At 35.5% G+C, this 16,326-nt stretch overlaps 1 protein-coding gene across 2 annotated transcripts in view; it reads left to right on the plus strand.

Annotated features, from left to right (window-relative positions):
- ROBO1 (roundabout guidance receptor 1) overlaps nt 1–16,326 on the plus strand; it is a 684,763-nt gene that overhangs the window by 159,875 nt on the left and 508,562 nt on the right. The gene's annotated exons all lie outside the window — the stretch shown is intronic.

A 16,326-nucleotide genomic window follows, 5' to 3' on the forward strand; every position in this document is an offset into this window, starting at 1 on the left:
GAAGGTACATCTCTGTAAGGCACAGTGCTTCCCTCTTAGAAATAAAAGCTTTTCCCATTCACGTGTTAATGCAGAAGGTGAGAAATTAAAACCAACTCAGTGATGTGCCGTGATCCTCAGAGAATTAAGTACATGTTACAGAGTTCTCCTGTAATTATATGCAGAATGTGACTCGCTCCCAAAATAATATCTCGACTAGATATCAGGAAGAAATTCTTTACTGTGAGGGTGGTGAGATGCTGGAACAGGTTGCCCAGGAAGGTTGTAAGTGCCCTCTTACTGGAAGCATTCAAGGCCAGACTGGATGGGGCTTTGAGCAACCTGGTCTAGAGGGAGGTGTCCCAGCCTGGGGACAGGGAGATTGGAACTAGATGATCTTAAAGTGCTCTTCGAAACCAAACCAGTGTATGATTCTATGAATTTACTGTTGCAGTGGTAGAAGTAACAAAGAGAATGTTTATAACAAATGTTTGCATGACCAATGTAGCTTGGAAACAACAAGTACAAAATAATTAATGGGGAAAAAGAAAATAAAAGAAAAAAAAACACATAATTTAAAATCATAATATTAACATAATATTAATAAAAACTCTGCATTAATATTTTTGGATGTCAGTTGCCTATTACCTCCTCACCTTGGGAATTAGCAATACGGGCATGATCTACAGCTATGAGGACATAGCTGCAGGGATCTGTCACGCAGAGGAAGGCAATTTGCGTGATAAGCATAAGCTTACATCATGTAGAACTTTTTCTATTTAAAACCAGCACCTTGAATTCTTCCGGTGTGTCCTTTTGTACTGCAGAGATCTGCCAAGAGCATTGTCGTAGCACACACATGAAATCCCATGTAATCCCAGAACACCAAGTTCACATGTACAGTAATTTATGGAAACCTTCAAGGATTACATCTTGTCTAAAATTGGGTTTCTAGCAATCAGTTAGGTATCAAACACATGAATACTTGTGTAATATATTTTTTATTGCTGAAATTTTTTGTAGTTTCAGCCAGAGACAGTGATTAGTAAAGCTATCAAACCATAATACAACTCTGTTTTCTACTGTAAGCAGCAACAAAAACTCCTGTTGTTTTGGCAAAGTTAAGTACATTCACATGGAGTGTCTCTGAAAATCCTCCTTTTTAGATGCTTTAGCTACACTAGCCAAAATTTACCAGATCTATTTAAACTCATTGTCATTAACACCTAGTGTCTTTAAGGGCATTTGCAAGAGAATCTGTGTCATGCACTGTGCTTTAATTTTATACTTGTATGTTATATGTTTGATGCTATACATTTTTTTCTTTCCTATCATCCTACTCACTGTTGGAGGAATAAAAAGTCTTTAGGCATTGTCTATTCTTTCTAAGAGTAGCACTACAGTGTTACATGGTGGGCTTTGTCAGCACTCATGATGCCTTTGATGTTGTCATGCAATGGATTTGGGATCCTCTAACAACTGCAGAGGCAGGCTGTAAAACTTGCTGTTTCCAATTATTTTCTTCATTTGCTGCAAACACTTTTGTCTCCTTTAGTGTTCACAGCCAAACTTCACTTCTGTTTGTCCTAAAGTACTGATGTTCTCAATGCATGTACTCCATTCCTCTATTCTTCAGTCCATTCCCTGTGTTATCTAGCAAGCCCAGTAGCAATTAGGCTCACCAAGAAGAAATAGAAATGACTGGGATCTATTGAAAGGTATTACTTATCACTAAGAAAATAAAAACAGAACAAACAAACGTGGAACTCATGCCATAAAGTTTACAGCTTCCAATACAAGGAAACACTAGCTGTGTTCCTGTAGGAAACACTAGCTGGGGGCAGATATTTGGATTATGAACTAAGAAATAAAATTAAACTACTTAAAAACATTCTGCAGATTTCTAAGTGCCTATGGTTAGAACTAGATGGTCTTTAAGGTCCCTTCCAATCCAAACCGTTTTATGATTCTGTTATTTTATTTCTAAATTACAAGTATGTGGATACCAATAAGTAACTTTTTGTTTTTTCCCCCAGAATGCTGAATTCTTACATTTCTAGAGCTCCTCTAGAGATTTTTAACCTCCCAGAGATTGTTTCAAAAACTGTAAATGTAATGTACGCTTCTGAAAACACATGTTGCTTTGACGACTTCTTCCAAAAAGAGTTTGTTGAGCACTCCAGATTTTTCTTCAGTTTGCTTTCCAGTATTTACGTATTCATCCAAAGTAAAAGAACCAACACCAAGTAAAAATAATAAGCATATGAAGAGGCACCAGGAATCTTGACACTGAGCTACAAAAAAAGCAACAACAATAAAAAAGCCAAAAAAAACCAAAAAAAAGTCACCACATTTTGTGCATGTGTGCAGTTCTTTAAGCACAGCAAAAGTACATTTTCTAAATAACATATAGCACTACCAGTTTACACAAAACTAACAGCACTCAAAATGGAAAAAATCATGAACCAAAATCTGATATGCACATGCACACATATGCAGACATAGAGAAGAAGAGAGGGGCAAGAGATATTAAGTGAAATTTCATGTCTACCAATCTCTCAAACAATCTCACCAATAATTAAAAAAAAAAAATTCTAACTGCAGGTCAAGTAATTATTTACTGTTACTTGCTTGTTCTATTTTTTTCTTTCACTAGGCATTGCTTCAACAGGGATTATGGATTCTGACCACAAATTTCAACACACATTTCTATTTTTCCTCCACCCCTGTGTGACACATTTTTTATCAGCACTGGAACATATTCCAGTGAGCTTCAAGTAGCCTGACAGCTAACAGACGGGTTGAATAAATAGACGCTGTGTGTCTGGGGGTCTACATTTCCCCGACTCTCTCTTTTCTCCCCATTCCTGTTTCTCTTGCTCTCCCTCTCCTCATTTCCTGGCCCTGTCAGCTGCTTTAGAATTCCATTTTTAATGTGCTGTGCAAAGTATATACAGGACTGTGTGCCTGGGCAGGCTCTCCATAATCAAACTTTACACATTCTGTAGTGCATATCACAGTAAGAACAATGGCATTTTAATATTTATTACAAGGTATTTTACATACAAAGACCTGTAGGTATTGTGCTTTTAAATATTACATTCCTTTAATATCAAATTCACTGCAGCATATGTGACGTTAGTAAACCAGGCAGTTGTGCCTTGGCTTTGTTCAGGGTTGTCCCTTTGATCACATTATGCTTTAAGGAGTCTATTTTACAGCAAATGTGAGTTGTCCCCCTGACCTTAAAAAAGAATATTGTCTCTTTGCACTGCAGTAATGACTTCTTTTTCCCACATACCCAGAAGGATGAGGCTTAGGAGCTGTATTCTTAGTAGATTATTCTGACAGGCAGTAGCTTTCTGGTGCATTTGTTATAGTTTTGCTTGCTTGCAAGTTACCTTTTTTTTTTTTTTCCTCCTTGGCTGAGTATAAAATTGAGTTTAGATTTCACACTTACAAAGCTGTGGACAAAATGTGGGCATTTCAGTTTTCAGTTTGTTTCCCTGCTCATATCAGGACCTTTCACAATTAATTAATTATTTTTTTCTTTGCTATGCCATGTAGTTGGAACAGACTAACTCACAGATGGAGACTTGGGTTCTTAATTACCAGGAGTTTCTACCCTGACAGAATGAATGGAAGAAGGAGGGAGGACATCCATGGCTACATTAAATGTCCAGGTCTTTTTGTGCAGCATGACTAGATAGAGACTCAGAAACCAAACATAAACATTTTCTTCTGTAGGTTGTTTTCTTTGGCCCAAAACTTACATGGCTGCTTAAGAAGGATTAAGTGTGTGATATCTGGTTCTGATCCTTCCCAGGCTTGACATATTCAGCCCAGAAGAATAAGACTACCATCTAAGGTGTTAAGAATGTTTCCTGATCCCCAACCCAAGTGTGTGCGAGTGTGGGAACAGTAGGACAACTTGAGTTCAGAGCTGAATTTGGCCAGGGGCAGTGGCTGGCTGAAGTTAACTAACAGAGGTGGTCTCCAAACAAAATGCATACTGTCATGTGGCAGAGTAGATGCTACTCTCAGCTGTGTAGCTGAAAATGCCACGTGTTAAGCAGCTACTGAACTGCATACAGAACTCTTATAGATTGAAACACTACTCTATCCCTTGTGACATCTATGATCTTATTCATTTTCCTCTTAAGCATCAGGCAGAAGAGATGGATGAAGACTATGGCAAATAAACTGATAAGCTTCCTTGTGGTAACCCATCTTTACTCATAAATACAATTCCTGGACTTCTTGACCACATCTGACTAATGACTCCAAAAAGACACTTCTGCTTTCCGTGGGCAGATATTAACTAGTTCACCGAATCCCTGAGCTGTATGTTGTAACGTAATTTCTGTAGAGCACAAAGGTTAATTTCAGCACTAGTTACATTTCATAATGAATTCTTAGAAAGTGCAATTTTGACATCTTTGACTTCCGTGATTTATCAGTTCAAAACCTCATTTGTCTTGACTGAATGGTATGTGATAATTTGAGAGAGATCATCTTATCAACTATGCTTTTATCACTTTACTGTCTTTATCATTTTATCTTCTATACTTTGTAAGTTATATTGAAAAACCATTTTCTTCTTTAAGACAATTGTATCTATAGGACATTTTCAAGATTTTTGGTTTTTGGGGGGCATTGTCTATTATTGATGAGATATTTTCTGCAGTCTGAGATTCATTCAGAACTGACTATAGCAATCTACTTGAGGCTTTTGTTCATAACTCAACAAGGCCTGTCTGTAGGCAGATGTTTATGTTTCTTCTCTGTTTTGTTTTTAGAGAAATTATCTTAATTATGTGCTCTAGAACAGACAGCGATAAATGATGGTGAGGGGCATTTTTATTTATCTGCTAGCTTTCCTGTGAGCAAAAGTCTTCTTAGGCCTCATGTCTTCATAGTATTATGTACAAAGGTTAAATTTTATAAATTTATAAATTGTATTTTTATAGGTTTATCGATTTTATAAATTTATAAATACAATTCTTAATGCAAGAGAACTTAAACTTCAAAGGTAGTCTTTGGTATAGGAATAGGAATGCATTTTGGCAATATATTATTCACTATAAAACCCACTAAATTAGAATTAGTATTCACTTTAGGAACAATAGCACTATAATACATTCTCCTGTATTAAATTAGTTTGAGTATCAGTAATAAGAACCATGGATGAGATTTCTGCTGGGGGAAAAAAAAAATAAACTTCTCCACACACGTTTTAAGTTCTTGGGATTCTTTATTGTATATTTCTAAATCGGGCAGTGATTACATTCTCACCCTTACACATCCTTTACAAAAGCAATTTTTTTTTCCTTGAAGGAAAGAATTTTGTATTTTAGGATTTTAATGGTATTATATAGTTTTGTTTGTTTGTTTGTTTGTTTGTTTGTTTTTTAATATATTAGCACTTAAACAGGACTTAGCATTTTTGTTGCATGGTTATTTTTTAGAATTTAAAATTTCCAAGCTGAGCTGTTCTTTGCTTCTTTCTCTAGTCATCTGATTAAATGGTATTTTTGAGACAGGCACCTCTTTTTCTCATGGCTTTTTACTTAAATTTTGTGTAAACAAGTAGAAAAATTTCTATCAACCTCCACATGGCTATATCATCTCTAAGGGTGTAGTATTCCATAAGGCTATTTTTGTGTCTGTTAGCTACACTATTAGTTGATATTCGTAACAGCTTTTCATCAAAATATGTCTAATGTTTTTTAAACATGAGAAGAAGGATTGAATCTAAACAAGATTTCATTCAGCAGAAAAATACCTTGAATCTGGTTCTATGGTGTTGCAAACTTGACATATCTTAGTTTACATCACTTGTTTTGAAAACTGGGTTTTATTATGAGTTTATAAATGCAATTTCCTTAATTTAGAGAGAGTGAGGAGATATAAAAACAACAAAAAACAACCATTAAAGGGTATTAATTTCTAGCTGGCTTAGTAGTTTTTGACATTGTACGAGTTAGGAAAATCTTAAAATATGGCATGTGAGCATTTTGTGATGTTTAAATCCTACTACCTCATCTAAAAATTTCACTAGAGTTTTATTATGTGCCTGAGAGCCATGAGATATCTTCACATCTTTTGTGCAGATCTCTGACATCTGGTTTTATTTTTGTGTTTATGGGGCTAGGAGCAGCCGCCATAGCTAACTGAAGACTTGTTGCTCTGTTCCCATTCTTTGGAAAAAGGTGGATGACCCAGAGTCCCCTGTGAGTCTGGAGCTAAACTGAATAGAATTAATTCAAAACAATATTATTGAGCATATATGATAGTGTAATAAAATTAAAGCTAAAGAGACTTGTTGTAGGGCTTACACTGGAATTAAACTTAGCCACAATAACATACCTTGTCTAAAATACACTGAGCATAAGTACCTAGTATTTTTATACTGATTAAAAAATAATAATAATAATAAAAAAGAAATAGTAAAACTTTGCAAATGTTATAAATGGTAACTGGTCACTACCGTAATTCACAGTGTAACATTCAATTTTTTAAAGAACAAAGCAGGTATAATATATACATTTTTTTCTGAACAAAATGAAGAATGAGAACACAGTTTTAATAATGAAAAACTTTACTAGACTACTAGGCTTATGTTGAAAATTGTAAAGATTGTTAGTAAACTTATAGTAATAGTATAGTGTGCGTGTGTGTGTATAAATATATATATATATATACACTATATATACTATAGTAATACTGTAGTATTATAGTAAATAACATAGTCTTGCTCCTGTCTACTTAGTGACATATATATATAAATATATATATGCACATATATATGTTTTTGTTTTTTTCATTTTTGTAAATTAAAAAAAGGTTTTCTGACATCACTAGCAAGCATGGTGCAAATGGTCTCACTCTCAGTGAAGATTACTTTTTTAATGTAGGAAACTCGGCTAGAAAGTCACTGTGATTCTATCATAGCGTGTTAGGTTTCTCTCTCCTCTCCTCTCCTCTCCTCTCCTCTCCTCTCCTCTCCTCTCCTCTCCTCTCCTCTCCTCTCCTCTCCTCTCCTCTCCTCTCCTCTCCTCTCCTCTCCTCTCCTCTCCTCTCCTCTCCTCTCCTCTCCTCTCCTCTCCTCTCCTCTCCTCTCCTCTTTTTATTTTTAATTTTTTATTTTTTCCCTAAGAACTTTTTGGAGTAGTTTTATCAGCTTCACAGCTCCCAGCAAAGTATCTGACAAGAATTTGAACAACAAAAAAAAAACAACCCACACCCCCACCAAACCTAAACTTTTGTTTCCTATTGATTTTTTTTTTCCATTCTCTTTTTGATTTTTAGTTTCAGTTTTAACACTACAATTCTTCTTCAGTTTTCATTTATCATTCTTATTATGATACTTTTGAAATTCTGCCTTATGATTACCTTCTTACCATTCCCTTCTCTGTGTTTGAAGTACTAGCATCTTATGCATTTGTTTTCATGAGGAGTTGGAGACATCCTTTAAGATCACAAGACAATCTTGTTCTGCTACCAGCAGCAGAAATTTTGCATAAAGAACTATTTTGAGATGGAAACTGGGAGGGTGGTTTTGAAGGAACCATCTGCTGGGACAGAAATTTGGAACAAAGATTAAGTACTCAATGCTATTCATATGCACTTTTAGAAAATCTAAAAAACATTAACTGTCCCTTTAAAGAATGGTGAAAATTTTATATTATTTGAAATTACTGGAGAAGATTGACTATTACTACGTGCATATGTTCCTGTTTGAGAAATCATATCCATCGCTATACTTAATTTAGACTTTATGCTTGCAATAAAATGAGCTGTGGATTGCCAGTAAGGAGGAAATAAGACATACAGTTGTAAAATTATTTTGCAGAAATTCACAAGTTTATTCAAGACCCAATAATTATTCATGAACTTATGGCAGTTAACATTCAAAAGCATGTGTGCTTCTGTTCTGTAACAAATTTTATCCAGAGACACCTTACAGCCCAACCAGCCAACCCCTGCCATGGGCAGGACTGCCCCCCACCAGCTCAGGCTGACCAGGGCCCCATCCAACCTGGCCTTGAGCGCCTCCAGGGGTGGGGCACCACAGCTTCTCTGGGCAAATCTGCAAAAGATTTAGAGAATATACCCTAAACCTTTCACATCTCAACATTTTGCTGTGAAAAAATATTTCATTGTAAATACAAATAATGATCTTTATAGTATCTGCAGTCACTTCTTGCAGCCTGCATTTTAGCTGGCTACCTATTTGGTTCCAAATGGTTGTAGATTTGATTATTTCAAACCAATACCAATGAAAATGAGTTTTAATGTCCATATTAAAATTGTTTAAAATCCATCTGGCTATACTGATGTCAATCATTAGTATTATTTGCTTCAACAGTGTTTAATATACTGACACGTATATTTCCTTAAACATCAAAATGTTTTAAAACAAACAATCAGTGTTTAAATGCAATTGCTCTGCCTACTTTCTTTGGGATTAATTTTAAAAAGTCAATACAAGAATTCTTAGCTGGAGATTTAATAGACTGTTTCATTACTTTGTTAAGCGCTGAGTAGGTTGTCTTTTGGCTGAAGCTCCTGTAGATTTGGGAAATATTTGTGTTCTTTCTTTTTTATTTGTCAGGTGAAGTTTCATTTTCTAAACTATGACATTACAGTTCCACATTTCTGGTGTATGTGGCGTTACGTAACAAAGACAGTAAGCCCAGTAAAATATGAAGCAGTTGCTATGTTACATCTCAGAATCATAAATTCAAGATGTATCAAATTCTAAACAAATTGAGCTGGAATGTGAGTTACAAATATAAGTTTACTTTAGGGACTTCTATGTATACACTGCATAATTTTGCTGTATGCCAACACTTCAGAGTCAGAAAATGGACCTCACAGAGTGAAACTGCCAACATATGTTGTAAGCAAAGAATTATGTCATGTAGTGCTAAGGCTAATAGCTTAAATTATGGATAAATGGTAATGGATCCACAGGTGGCCTTACAATGCACATTACGAATTGTAGCAGCTAGTTAAAGGAGAAGCTGTTACCTTACAAAACAAGATGTTAAGTGTTCTCTTAATTTTAGTCTCAACCTATTCCCTTAATACAAACAAATAGTAAATACATATTGTGATAAATGTTACACACATACATATATGTGTGAGGAGACATAGCCATGAAAAAGACTTGAACTACTCCAAAGAGAGAACTGTGTTGCATTGATCTTATTAAAAGAAAATTGTTAAGGAATTTCTAGAAAGCTAGACTGAAGGGAAGATATGTATCAATTCAATTGGTACTCAAAATCTGAGAAAAGATTGTGTAAATATTTAGCCTGATCAACATTATGTTATGCAGAAGTTATGAAGGGGATGAAGAGGTGGAGAAGAAAATGAGGAAGAAGGTGAAACAAGAGAAGGGATTGTAAGCATGGACTAGCAAAGGGAAGAGCCCAGTGCCATTTTGGCAGGGTGCTCTCCTCACCTTCCTTGTTTCCAGATGCCGTAGGGGCATATGTGGGATCAAAACCTGCTGTGAGGTTTGTGAACCAAATGCTTCTTTAGAGTTCTGTAGACTTCTTGCAGAGTTGCCTGTTTTATTTATTTATTTTAATTGAATTAATTCATAAAAGCTGTCTGTGAAGCAGAGCTAATGGTAGATCTTGGAAGGTGATGTCCACTGCATGGTTACAGATCAGTCCCCAGGGCAGACAGTCACCCTTTGCACTTACCTCCTCCATAGCACTACTGGTCTTTATTTTAGCTAACATAAAGTCTTCAGTTTGACAAAACTGTGGTACTTCCTTTGCAAGGCAGAGGCAGGCTGCCACACTATGTGCATGTACAGGCTTTGTTTTTAGACTACAGTGTCCTAATGAATTCTGCAATCCTGCAAATAGGACTGTTTGCAGAACCAGTGAGCCCAGAGGATAATTTTTACTCCTTCTTTCTAAAACCTTCCCTTCTGAACTATATTAGATTTTAGTAACATACTTTTGATGCATAAAAAAATTATTATTTATTCTGGCGAGTCTGTGACTGCTGTTTTAAAGATCTGACATGAATACAAAGAGGAGAGAGTTTATGAATTACTTTCTTTTCTTGCCTCATAAATTTGAAACTATTGTCTTTACTGGCCTACTGAAAACGTCATGCTTAAGCTTTCATCTTTAAAATAGCTCTGAGTGCACCTAGAATAGCTGTCAACAGAGCAGAAATCTGTGAAATGTAGCAGAGAACAAAACCACATGTAAGTGAGAAGCAAATGTGTTAACTTAGCTAACATGGGAAACCAGATGATCCAAAAAAGATTAGACTAGGCTTAATAATAAGAGGAAAAACAGGTTTTCTATGGGATGCAATGAGTACAGGCACTGAAACCGTTTTACAGCATTTAGGGTGCATTCATTTTCATCTAAAGGGATTCATACTGATAACTGCGAAAGATGACAGTCATCCTTCTCATCTTAGGATGGAAATCACTCTCTCATTTTCTCTTATTACTTTGACTTTCCATTTTATTTTTCTGTTAGACATACCGTATCCATCTTATCTGAAGAAAAAAAAGAAAAAAGAAGAAGAAGAAAAAAAAAAAAAAAAGGCTGCCAATAAGTTTTGTTACTACAGAGCTTTGTCTCTTAAAGATTCATATTTTTCATGGCATGATTTTTCCATGATCTTCCAGAAGGAGAATTTGATTATTAGATCCATATTGTTTTTGTTAAAATGACGTCTTTCACTTAAATGTATCATTTTTTATTGCCATAATGACAGATAAAAAGGATAACATGAACCCAAATCCAAAGGAAGCCTAGTGCTGACATACAAGACATTTCTTCAAGTGGATGACAAAAACCTCTGTGCATCACTTGAACCAGAGCTTATATTGGAAGCAGTTACCAATTATTATTCATTTTATTACTGAAATTATTAATTACAAGTCGCCCATATATTTAGGAATGTTGATTATCCTATGTGTTAGTTACTATGATATCATTCTATGACATAACACTCATACTGGTGATTATCTAGATTAAAATTTTGGTACTCATTAAAAAAACAAACAAAAACAAACATATTTTTGTTGTTGATTTCTATTAACACATCTGTGTACAGTAATACTGTATGAAACATGAAATGCTGCATGCTGCCCTGAACCAACTGTGAAAGGATTTTACCGTATGATATATAAATAAAAGCTAAGCACAGTGGCCTATGTATGAAAAGCTATATATTGTGAAGGGAAAAAAAAAAAAAAAAAAGAATATTTGTGTTATATTTCACTTGATTGTAGAGTTAATATGAGATTTTATTTGGTAGCTTTAGCTCCATGTTCTTTAAGACATATCAGCTAGTGATGAGACATTTTTATTTCCATACAGCTATTAGGGATATGGAATTTTTAATTCCAGCAGCTCAGGGCTTAGAATTTAAGGTAAATGTTTTCATGTAGCTTATTGATTCTGTTCCAATTTACAGGATTACCCCATAGCTCTAATTCACCCAAAGAATCTCACTAGGGAGATTTTCAAAGAAGTCATACCACTAACTTTCATTGACTGCTGAAAATGATATTACTGCCTTCTCTCCAGATATATGGCAACCCAGCTTCCATTGTTCTCTTAATAGGAATGAGCATCCATCTTTCTCAAGTAGGCTTTGAAAATGATGATCAAAGCAGAGAAGTCCAGATGCTCACAGTTTAACGTAGATCTTCTATGGTCAGTGAATTATTTGTGCCATTTGGGACACAAGTCATGTCATTACTAAAATGATTATGAGTTACTTAGTCTCCAAGATAACTAAATTCTGCATTAAAGAATTTAGTTTTCCCAGCTAAAGAGGAAAATATTAGAATGTCCTTTTTTTTTTTTTTTTTTTTTTTTTTTTTTTAATTTAATAATTATTTTTTAATCCATTCATTTGCACCAATGCCATTGCCTGCTGAGGCATCTATCTGCTGGGATTTCTTTTTACTGGGCTTTAGGGCACTGACCTTCATTCATGTTACGATCAGTAGGAAAGCGCTGCAGAGGAAATGCCTTCACACACTTGAGTAAAGATAGCGTAATGCTCTCAGTTTAGGTTGGAATAATGTTGGAAAATGCAGAAAAAAAATGCACCTAAGCTTCTGTACCTGGTTTTATGCATTTTGTCTTACTTCCTCTTTTCTGCCCATCTGCCAAAATGCCAAAATTCCCTGCACTTCTGATGCCACTCAGCCCAGGAAAAAAAAAAAAAAAAAAGATTGTATTTTGTGTTCTGCCATCATCTCCCACTCAACCTGAATGCGTAGAAAACAATTGATTTTCTTAAATAAGCAGAACTAATATGAATATCTTCATCTTCTGGGGAAAAAAAATAAAAAATAAAAAGTCATGTTTTGAATATGTTTGGTAGACTGGCTCCAGTTTCTAGCTTTTTAGGCTGAAATGTACAACAAGGTCAGCAGAAAAGGTACGATGTGCTTTTTATTTTTATCTCTCGAGATTTATTCAGAAGGCTGCTGAGATAGCACCACTCTCAGGTTGATCTCTCATTATCTGTTATTCACTGATGTTGGCAGAGTCCTTAGCCCAACCTTTCCTTTGCGCCCCATATGGGGTCTCAGCACTGAATAGGGGCTGGTTAACTCGGGATTAAAAAAGGAGGATAGGAACAGTAGGTGGAGGCCTTAGTGGAGACTTAGTAAAAAGGAGAGTTAGGATGCTGAGACAGAGAGTGAGGAAGCTGAGTTAGGTGGAAAGGAAAGCAAGATTTCAGTAAAAAGTAATAAGGAAACAGGGAAGAAAAATTTTAAATTACAAATAATAAAGAAGAAAAAAGAGACAAGCTTTGTCTCACATTTTGCAATCATAAAATCTTCAGATCTTCTGTGAATACTTTCTTGAAACCCACTGGCATTATATTTTAAGTGTGTGAGAAAAAAGTAAATATAGAAATGCAAATAAGGCCTGGCAGATTAGGCTAAGAATCGTTTTTGGATAAACAGGACAAGCATAGTTTATTTTGAGAGCCAAGTAGGATGGCATATTTTTACATTAAACAGTATTCATTTTAGTCTTGCAGCATTTATTTTTGTCTAAATATATCCTTAGTATTCTTCACCACTCAGTAAACGCCCCTACATTTGGCTGAATTAATAGGGATAAGGATTACCAGTTTGTTAGAACAGATAATGATAAATTGCTTGCATAAATTAAATGTGTTTGGGACATTTTTAATCCATAAGTTTGATGTTAAAAGCATAAACATTATATTACAAAATTTTACTATCAATACAGACCAGGAATCCTGCTTGCACAAGTTTCATGCAGCTTCTCATCTGTGACAACATAAAACGGTGGCTATGCTGAAACATCAGTTGATGCATAACTGTGTAGATCTGTTAGTTGTATGGTCTCACATAAGTATCATAAATAATCATTATAAGAAGATGTTCAATGACTTCTGTTTCGGAGTCAAAATAACATGAGGCAAATTGCCCTTGAAAGACTGCAGTGTAATATCGTAATTTTGAACTGAGGATTTAGTGCCAAAGCTAAAATAGGATTTTGAGATGTGGTGCTATTGCAAATTTTGCTTTCTTTGCTAAAGGTGTGTTAGGATTCAGAGTCTAATGGTAATTCATGCTTTTAAGGAAGAAGTTTTTTTGATTGCATATTCCCAAAATTGTTGTTGTTGTTGTTATTATTATTATTACTTGTGGCTGTAGAAGAAGGTAAAAGAAGGAATTAGATTTGGTAGCCTGTGAGAGCATTTGCATCACTCTGATACCCAGGCCTGCTCAGCTTTCATGAGAGAGCACCATTCTTTTGGTCCTCAGTGACTTGGTAGTTCAGGTTCTTTTTGTTGTTGTTGTTATTGATACTTTTTACCAGTGTCTGTGGATGTATGAGCAGTCCAGCAATGCTGTGTTATAAAGTTCAAGTTAGCCACCTTCAGTATAGATAGTGGCCCTTAAGAAAGATTTCCTGCTATAGACTTCATAAATAATGGCTCAGTTCTTTAGGTTGTTTAGTAAGGATGATGGTTTTTTTTTCCCCCGAATGCAAGTTTAGATATCTCTCATAGGATCTAGTTTTGCATTCTTAGCAACAACAACAAAAACACTTATTTGTTACATGTTTACAAATCTGTTTTTCTTTCATTTATTTTCAGACAGATTTAAAGCATCTGTTGCAAAGGAAGAATAAATTATAAATAATGAGGTTGGGAAAAAAAAAAAAAAGTCATTTGTCTTGCTTTTCTCATACTAGTTAGGCCAACAATGTAGAATTTCTTGTAAAATATATAGTTGTTGTTGACCTGGGCTTCCAGATATTTACTAATGCCCATTCATCTGTAGTCAGATGGAAAAATAAGGTGTTATTCTTTGATGTTTATATGTGTTTTGAAGTCTCTTTTGTATTTGATGGCCTCAGACCCATGCACTTCAGAAAAAAATCTGTGCTACCTTGAGGGCACAAGGATAGATGGCAGTCTGATAAGGCACAGAAATAAGAAAATTATATTTTATTCCCTCAAAAACCAAATCATATCCTTTTAAGCTTTCATTAAGCGGAACTTAAGAATGTTAGTTTTATAAAATAAATGAATATCTATGCAAGGCTTGTAGGCTTAAGCCAAGTTTCTTTTACACATATGGTACTTCAATCAAGATGAAGTTATATGTTGCAGAACTCTTTTTTACTCTTGCTCTGCTTATGATTGTGAAGTTATTAGCAGGAGCATATGTATGTGCATGCATGCATATGCAATTCAAGATTTATACGAGCTGAATGCTTTTTCCTCTAAAATATACAACTTAAAAGGTAGCAAATATATAATGTCATGATCATACAGTGCTTAGTGCACTGTTGGGGTTCAATAAGTAAAAACAAAATGCAAAGGATATGTTAGTAGGGTAGTGAATTTTGCATATATATTAAATTTTATGGGTTTGGTTCTTGATTTTAATGTTCTATTAAGGCAGGTTTTGGTTTGGTTTGGTTTGGTTTGGTTTGGTTTGGTTTGGTATGGTTTGGTTTGGTTTGGTTTGGTTTTGTTGGATCATTAAAAAAAGATTAAAGAAATAGGTAATTTACAAGAAAGAGAAAAAAAAAAAAAGTAAGTTGTGTTTTGCACTCTTCATGCATCTGTCTTCTTCCTCAAGGTCTTTTGTTTGGGTTTTGTGTTTAACAACCATGTCTCACAACCAAGCATAAAACCATGCAGAGCTGATCTGGCAACTTTTCCATTTCCCCAAGATTGTAGGAATAACTTGATGTGTAGGTCTGCCTACCCCCTATACTCACGAGTTATGCAAGTCTGTCATTCACTTCCCAGAATCATGATGTTTTCAAGGCAAATGACCTCTGTGTCAGAGATGATCTCCCCAGAGATAAAGAGAGTCATGTGGACTGCAAAATAAAACCTGGGTAACTTTTATCTTTACTGATTTCTATAACTGTTGTCCTGTTGTACCTTAAGTCTCTGCAATTGCCTCATGGAGGCTTTCTAGTAGCCACAGGTTTCCTGTTTCATTTAAAATGGGAGACTTTCAGAAATGCATCAAAGGCAACATAAGAACTCTGTGTGGCAGTAGTTTAAGTACTGCTTGCACAGCAGAAATAGAGACCTGCTTTGTATTGCATACCTGATAAAGACACCTTAAAATCAAGGACCCTAAAGGAGGCAGCTCATTGCCCTCTGCAACAAGAGGGAGAGAACAACTTCACAGCCTTACTTCTATACTGAAATCAGTCTTGCATGGCTTTCAAAAGAACATGGCTCATGAGTCTGTTCTGTGCAGGCTGGGCTTTTCCTTGTCTGCCCTCTCAAGTGATAATATGGTGTGTGACTTTCTGGAACAAACCATTTGCAGCACATATCCATTTGTAGTACAGACTCTCTTTAGGAGAAGTTGACAGAGAGCTCCCTGTGTGAGGAAGTAGTTTTGGCTGTGAGGAGAGTGGAGGGTGTCTGTGTGCATGAGAGCTGACCTTGCTCCTTACAGACTTCCAGAGTGAGAGGCTGAAGCTTTCATCATGTCTCAAGGAGAGAAGTGTCCCAAAGCAGAAGAGAGGGAAGTTGATTTAAACACTTCTGGAAGTGTAGGCCAAAGTGCTGCAGACATCTCTGCCACCCTTTAGAAGATAAAGGTGATGTCTCTAATGGAGGGAGAGAGCTTTAGAGAAAGTTCTGCTCTTCATGGTTACAAAAGACGAGAGGTATCTGATCCAAGGATGGAGCTGTGCAGTAAATTGATAGTGACTTTTATCTAGCACACAGTAAAACAAAAATAGACAAGCTAGCACATAATGAAAGCTGAGGAGAAAAGAAATTGAGTGTCTGAAGATTTTGGAGAATAACATATAT

This window comes from Excalfactoria chinensis, chromosome 1 (genome assembly GCF_039878825.1).
Source record: "Excalfactoria chinensis isolate bCotChi1 chromosome 1, bCotChi1.hap2, whole genome shotgun sequence".
NCBI lineage: Eukaryota > Metazoa > Chordata > Aves > Galliformes > Phasianidae > Excalfactoria > Excalfactoria chinensis.